The sequence below is a fragment of the Syzygium oleosum genome, unplaced genomic scaffold, assembly GCF_021117445.2.
Source record: "Syzygium oleosum isolate NSW1041296 unplaced genomic scaffold, Sole_v2.1 Sole_v2.01, whole genome shotgun sequence".
In the NCBI taxonomy this organism is placed as follows: domain Eukaryota; kingdom Viridiplantae; phylum Streptophyta; class Magnoliopsida; order Myrtales; family Myrtaceae; genus Syzygium; species Syzygium oleosum.
Window position 1 is genome coordinate 35,709,178 of NW_026607485.1, and position 7,466 is coordinate 35,716,643.

General features: G+C 40.0%; 1 long non-coding RNA gene across 1 annotated transcript; it reads right to left on the bottom strand.

The window, feature by feature from the left end:
• Positions 1 to 594: 594 nt before the first annotated feature.
• On the bottom strand, positions 595 to 1,637 carry LOC130140385 (uncharacterized). Its single transcript, XR_008818395.1, has 2 exons — positions 1,476 to 1,637; positions 595 to 913 (listed from the first exon to the last, which is right to left on the bottom strand). It is a non-coding gene; the product is annotated as an uncharacterized LOC130140385 (long non-coding RNA).
• Positions 1,638 to 7,466: the final 5,829 nt, after the last annotated feature.

Genomic DNA, 7,466 nt, shown 5'->3' on the forward strand with positions numbered 1-7,466 from the left:
TTTTTGAAATTTTCACTTTTAAAGTGAAATTAAACTCAAAAGAAATCTTTTTGTATGAAAAGCCCCAATTTGACCGGGGTTGACTTTTGGTCAAAGAGTTGACCAAAAAGTCAACCGTATGACTTTTCGGATTTTCGTGTGAAATGAATAGAAAATTGTTTATAGAAGCTAAATCCACAAATAGAATTGAAAAACGACACTTTTTGTTCAAGAAATGGACTCCGTCATGATCGGAAACCCAAATCCCGAGTTTTCTTTTTTTTCTTTTTTTAATGAAGCATCACTAGAAATTATGTGTCAATATCTATTTAGGAAAATCAAATGAGATTTTCCTTACAAAACAACGGAAAATATTTTCAAGTTGATTTTCAGGTCTTAACCAAACATCGGAAAATATTGTCATTTTATTGAAAAATGACTTTCCGAAAAATATTTTCCAGAAATGTCACATTTTTCACGAAATAAACGGAGCCTTAAAAGCAGAGATTGTTCAATTAATCTAATCTTGCCGGCTTACATAAAATCTCATTAGAATGCATGTCGAAAGTGTACAGACTTTGAACAAAACAAAAGACTCTTTAGAAATCAAGTGCATAATGCTAAGTTTCTCATCATTTTTATATACAACGACCCATTACATTAGAAGTAAAAAAGAAGTCAGTCGAATGGCAAGTAAGAACGAAGAAGGCAAGGACCGATGACAACGTAATCAGCACTTGTGACTTTGCTTTGTGGGGTTTGGTCCTCCGACACACTTGTTCGAACTATGAAATGAAAAATACTTCACTGCAAGCACTCTCGAAATTCTTGTTGCATGTGGGTGTCTTTTCAATGGGAGCGAGTCGAAACACCAGCAAATCCACTCTCGCATGCTTGGCTCCCTGGGACTCGGTGCATCCGGATCCGTCATCGCCTGCGCAAAAAGTAAAAGGATCATGAAAATGACTCCTCAAATGATTCACATGCATTTGATTAGTTTCGAAGTTAATATTTTCCCCATGGCTGTTCCCCCGTCTCTCCAAACACACTGTCAGACCACGCCATGCAAACAGGCGATCAACACTCCCTCCTGAATGAGAATTCGTTATTGCATGGACCTGGTTCATGCATTCTCATCACATTTTCTTGGTCCCGCCGTACTTGGTCCACGAGAATGCATGCACCAGGTCCATATAATAACCTATCCTCCGGAATGCGGCTACCGGCAATACGGATGGACACTGGCGACAGTTCCGAGGCGTAGAGCTCGTTGGGGTGGCTGGAGGTGCTGGCTTTGGGGGCATTGACCGCGATGGAGGGCTCGATGCCGCAGCCATCGGCGACGTGCTTCGAGCCGTAGCTCACGGACATGTTCACGCTCGCCACGAACATGTCCACCCACGTCGCCGATCACGCGACTTGACCACCGCAGGAAAATGCAGATCGAGATGATCAAGCCACGCCAAAACACAAAGTTTTGCAGTCTAGAAAGAAACCTCTTTGAACGCACACGCTTTGGCCTTTATGGATAAATTTGGTTAGCAAAGGACTAGAGACAAGAGACATACATGCGAAAACTGAGGGAGGGACTACACATGCGAGTGAGCTCATGGAACTGTGTAATCTATAAGCCCGTGCATAGGGCATCAAAAGGCATAAAGGGCAAAACGGGCTCCTGTAGGCTCCGCAGAAAGAGAAATACCAGCATCCGCCCAACACGTGGTTCCCTTTCCGCCATCCTTTTGAAGACGATCCTGACCCTCGCTTTTAGGGGAGAGAGAGATAGGGCGGTCCGTTTCACGGTATTTTTGCGACGCTTGAGATAAAGCGTAGGGATGAGCCCACACAAAAGGCAAAGCGATCGCCCAAATCGAATGTCGTGCGTTCACTGGAGGGAGTGTTTTCAAGTTTGAGCTCGACCCTATTTAAGTTTTTGGTTCGCTTGAGTTTCGACTCTAACTCATTAACTAAAGTTTACATGCTGAGACCTTATTTATTTCACGAGAATTCAAGTGTTTCAAAACATTTTTCCTTTGTATAGCGGTTGGGATCGCTTCGAAAAACGGTGAGATGGGAAATCTTTTCTTAGTCGAGAAAAATCGAGGGAAAATAGTAGATAATGGCTCGTTTAGCCTTGCAAGATTGATGGAGCCTCATCCACCTCTTATTTAATGCTGGAAATTTGGAAACTCCCTTATCCGGTTTCCAATGTATTTATCTTTTTTGCTTGAGTGATTGTATACATGTACATCGCGGGAAAAGTGTCAGAAAAATCCTAAACCTTTTGTATTAATATAAATTTAGTTCTAAATATTTTTCTGTATCAATTAGTCCTAAACTTTTTACATTGGTGCCAATTGAGTCCTAAACCTTTTTTTGGTACCAATTCAGTCCTAAATATTTTACAATTGTACCAATTCAGTCCTAAACCTTTTGTATTAGTGCCAATTTAGTCATAAACCTTTTGTTGGTGCCAATTCACTCCTAAACCTTTTGCATTTGTGCCAATTCAGTCCTAAATCTTTTGCATTTGTGCCAATTCAGTCCTTCGACACGTGAATAGCTATTAGCCGGAAGGACTGAATTGACACAAATGCAAAAGGTTTAGGACTGGATTGGCACCAAAAAAAGGTTTCGGACTGAATTGGCACCAATGTAAAAGGTTTAGAACTGAATTAACACCAATACAAAAGGTTTAAGACTGAATTGGCATCAAAAAAAGGTTTAGGACTAAATTTGCACAAATGCATAAATTTAGGACTGAATTGGCACCAAAAAAAAGTTTAGGACTAAATTGGCACAAATGTAAAAGGTTTAGGACTTTTTTGACACTTTTCTTTGTATATCGCAACTACCTTTCCAACTGGTGGCCCACCCTTCCATGAAACGAAATGTGCAGCCATGGTTGCACCGTTACCAATAAAGAGTAACGGTGCGTAATGCTAGCAATGCTCAAAAATCTATACTTAAATACAAGAAAATGATTTGTCCTTTTTAATAACCATATTTCGTTTCCGGAGGCCAACTCTAACCTTTACCAATACCACGACCATCTATATCATTCGAACCAGTGACCCCAGGAGAGGACTCGAGACGCTGGTCCCTAGAACCGAGGGTCCAAACACGACATCATAGAGCTCGACCCAAACTAGAGCCCTCGACTCCTAATTCGAGACCTCGGTTGTACCCAACCCGACTTGGGGTGGTCGAGCCCGGACAAGGAGCGGCTCGGTGGCAAGGGCATGCTGTGGAGTCGGGTAGTTTATAAGGCTTGGTTTCGTTGTAAGCGTTTAAGGTGGGGTCGGTGGGCCCAAGCGGACAATATTACACAGTGTAGACCCGGGGTGTTACATCGGTCCAAGACTTGGGTTTGGCCCCCGAGGTTTCCAATGCTTGGATCTAAGACCCGAGGGGCCAAACCTGAGACCCCAAAGCTTGGATCGAAGGCCCCGGCGCATGGGCCTCGGTCCTTTAGGTCAAACCCAAGCCTCTTGGGCTCATACCTGGTTTTGCACACCTAAACCCTAGAGCCCAACGCTCGGATCCTAGTCTCTAACGCCCAAACATACACCACCGTGGGACGAACACGAGACCGTCGCGTCTAGAGGCCAGACTGGATCTCTCAGCTCTCCACTTGGAACCTTGGCCCGACTCGTGACCCCGGTGCCCGAGCATAACTCAACCTCGAACTTGAGTTCGGCCCACATGGTTCTCGATGCTCAAATTCAAGACCCTGGCCCTGGACTCGGGTCTAGCCTCCTGAGATTAGTTGGACCTTTGATCATGTTTTTTCTTTAATTGACCTTCTCTTTTCTTTATTTCAAAAGAGTTCAAATTAAGATCACTGTTCAATTATTTAAGTATAATTTTCAAACTAACCTAACCATACTGGAATCACGTTCGATAGGATTTGAACCTACAAAATCGGGTTTTGAAGACCCCCACGTTCAACCAAATTGAACTAAGAATGCTTTTTTATCTTCTTATCACTAGCTAAAACTTCAATAAAAAAAGAGAGGATTTTTTAGTAACCCGAATACATCTTGTGTAGAGTCGGGAACTTACATGAGTACTTGTTAGGAATTTCCCTTCGAGTCCTTCGTGTCCCAAACATCCATTTGAAGAAGCTTTGGATCTCAAGAAACCGATGTTTTCCCATCTCTCGAGCCACCTTTAAATATGTATTAAGATTTGCAGCGCAACCATTTAGTTTGTTTGCGCCAAGTTTGTCGTTTTTTTTTACCACGTTTTCTTTACTATAACCGGTTCCACGTTATTAATTCTAGAGTTACATATATAACTATGTAAATTTTGTTTTCTATCTAACCAGTTCTTTGACAACAAGTTGGCATTTTTCTCAGACGAGTCAAGTGATTCCATTGTGAAATCATGCCACTAGGAGAGCAACATGAAATTCTATGCCAATCCATATATAGAAACATGAAATGATGCTCGTTCATTTCCTTTGCAAGAGACTATGCCCATGCAAAGATTTACCCTATTTGTGCCTGTAACTTTATTATATTCCTTCCCGCCTTTCGTGCCGCAAAGATGTAGAATCTCTTTTGCATTGAGAAGGACTCTTATCTTTTAATCAATCTGGAAGAATCTCTTTGCATTGCTGCACGTGTCTGCCTCTCCAAGTTTTCCTGTTGCCCCCGTTTGTGCAAACCACGACCAGAAATGCCTTGTTCATTTCTGTACACTCCCTTGCCCTTTGCCTTTATTCCAAAAGAGAAACACCGTGAAACCAAAAGATGCTTTGTCCAATTACCAACCCAAATGCCAAAAGAAAAGGAGAGAGGAGTCTGCTGCAGTGCTCCAAACCCCATGCTATGCCAACGTACACCCCCATCCATCCTGTCCTCGCTGTAGTGCAAGAATCTTGGCCGTCCCCAAAAGGAGTAGTACATATGCTTGGCCACCTCTGTTATGTTTGCACCGCTCAATCATCTCCCTCCCCTTCCGTATTAGTCCTTCGGGTGTCACAATGCATCCGTTTTACTGTATCAACATCCTTATCATTGTTGGGTCATCCAACAAAGAACCACTTTCCGGCAAGTAGGATGCATCAAGCAGTTTCGTAATGATTCGACTCGATACACATGGGTGGCCACACTTGTTCAATTTATCTTTCTCACCTTGGATGCCACAAGGCGGGCCCTGGAAAGTTTTCGTATGGAAGAAGGGATTCGCAAATCCTCTGGTCAAGGAGCGCGCAGGACTTTGAATTCAAATACGTTATCTATTATGGACATAAACATATTAGTAACAAAGCCTTGCTCAAATGATCTAATGGGTAAACTACATAACATATATCATGATTTTCTTCTTTAGCAAGAGGCTCGAAGTGGTAGCATATTTCTTACAATGATTAAGGCTGGTAAGCCAATCGGTCCACGTAGTTGTTCATGTACTGGTAAAAGATTCAATAGCTATTGCAACAACTACTTTCTCATATGAAACTTTGAGTTGAGGAGTTACTCAAAATGCTGCCAAGATATCAGTATCTTTGATTTCATTGTCATGAGTAAAATAAGTCAGTATGGTCATGAGTATAATAAGTCATTTCATAATCCGTTACGCCAACTTTTAACCAAGCACTTACTTCAGTTTTTGCTTGCTATGACATAAGTCCCACTCTATACCTCATGAATTAAAAATTCTCACGACAACAAGGTCGATTCTACAGAGTTTTAGAGTTAATGATTGCTTTCGCAGCAATCCTTCATAAAATCATAACGAATATTATCAACTAATCATAATGTTTCTTGGTTGTATCATGATATCCATCATTAGTATAAACTCTTTCATATGAATGGTGCAATCCAACTATTGTTTTTGAAACTTGGAATCCTTGCTTATCCATGAAAAAAGAAAGGGCATCGGTCTAAAGAAAAGCATAGACCAGGCATAAAAGGCCCCGCTGAAAGAAAAAGAAAAAGAAAGGGCCAATGAGAAAAACTTAACGAATACCAAAGCCTTAGAATGGTTGTGACAGATGTCAGATGTACGAAATTGATGGAGATAGGCTTCTCGGCACGGATAATATTTCAGGAGGAGAAGATAGTCCCTTCTATGAACAAGTAAATACCGATAGTATACTAAGATAGTAAACTTTTAATTGTGATGGTAATGTTTTCATCATATATAATAATTTAGTGTTAGAAGCTTTTATTACCGAGATAGAGATAATGACACAAATGATTCATGAACTTTGATTCAATATGCAATGCGGTCCTTGACTTTTAATTTGTTTAATGTAATCTCTAAACTTTAGTCCAATGTGCAATATGATCTCTAAACTTTTAATTTGTTCAATGTGATCCCTGAACTTTTGGTACATGTTCAGTTTGGTCCTTAAACTATATGAAAATGTTCAATGTTGTCATTTCATTAATTCAAGTTCAGGGACAATATTGAACATTATAGTTCATGGACAATATTGAACATTTTCATTTATCCGAGGACCACATTGAACAATTTAAAAGTTTAGGGACGACATTGCACATTAAGCTAAAGTTCGAGGATCATATTGAACAAATTAAAAGTTCAGAGATCACTTTATACATTCAACTAAAGTTCAAGGATTATTTGTGTCATTTTTGCCCCGAGATAATAAACTTTTAGAGGGAATGGAGTAACATATTATGTTGTGCTTGTTGCTTCGATTTGGGATAAGGGCTTTAGTGAACGATTTTGGGGCGAGATCTTTGAGCAAAGTATGCAATCATAGCACAAATAATACCATAGTTTAGACTGATCAAAAAATAATATCGCAGTTTAGATTATGGTAACTGATGCAACTATAGGACAGCCATTTCTGGTGGGAGTATCATGGTCTTTCATTAAACGATAACATCTCTTTTTCAATGACTTATAAGGGTCACGTGCCCGTCCGTGTATCGATGATCGCATATTGCCTCTTTACATCTTCGAGAAAAACGATTATTTCAGATTATAATAAACACTTTTCGGTATTTGTTAACATGACCTCTCTCATGTAAAATTCCTTTTATTAGACAAAATGGACTAAGTGATTTGATGCTCGGGTTGCATGAGTTTGAATATCACTTAAGCTTTTAGGAGAAGTACCCAAAAAGTCTTAAACTTATTATAATTACGTCAATTCAGTTATGAACATTTTCATAATTTGCCAAGTGAGTATTTCTGGCCAATTTTGGCCTTAAATCGCTAACGTAGACATTGATCGTCATACGTGGTATGACCAGCACTGACACGGACAATTTTTACAATTTTTTATATTTTTTTCAATTTTTTTCATTTCATTTTGGTCAGGGGTCGTGGCTCCTGTTAGATCCAGGCGAGTCCCATGACCCTCGCTAGCAGGCCCTTGTCGGCCAAAATGAAAGGAAAAAAGAAGAAAAAAAAAGATAATTAAAAAAATAACGAAAAGAAAAGATATAAAAAAAATTCAAAAAATTGTTAAAATATTATTAAAATTTTCCAAATTAGCATTGTCCGTG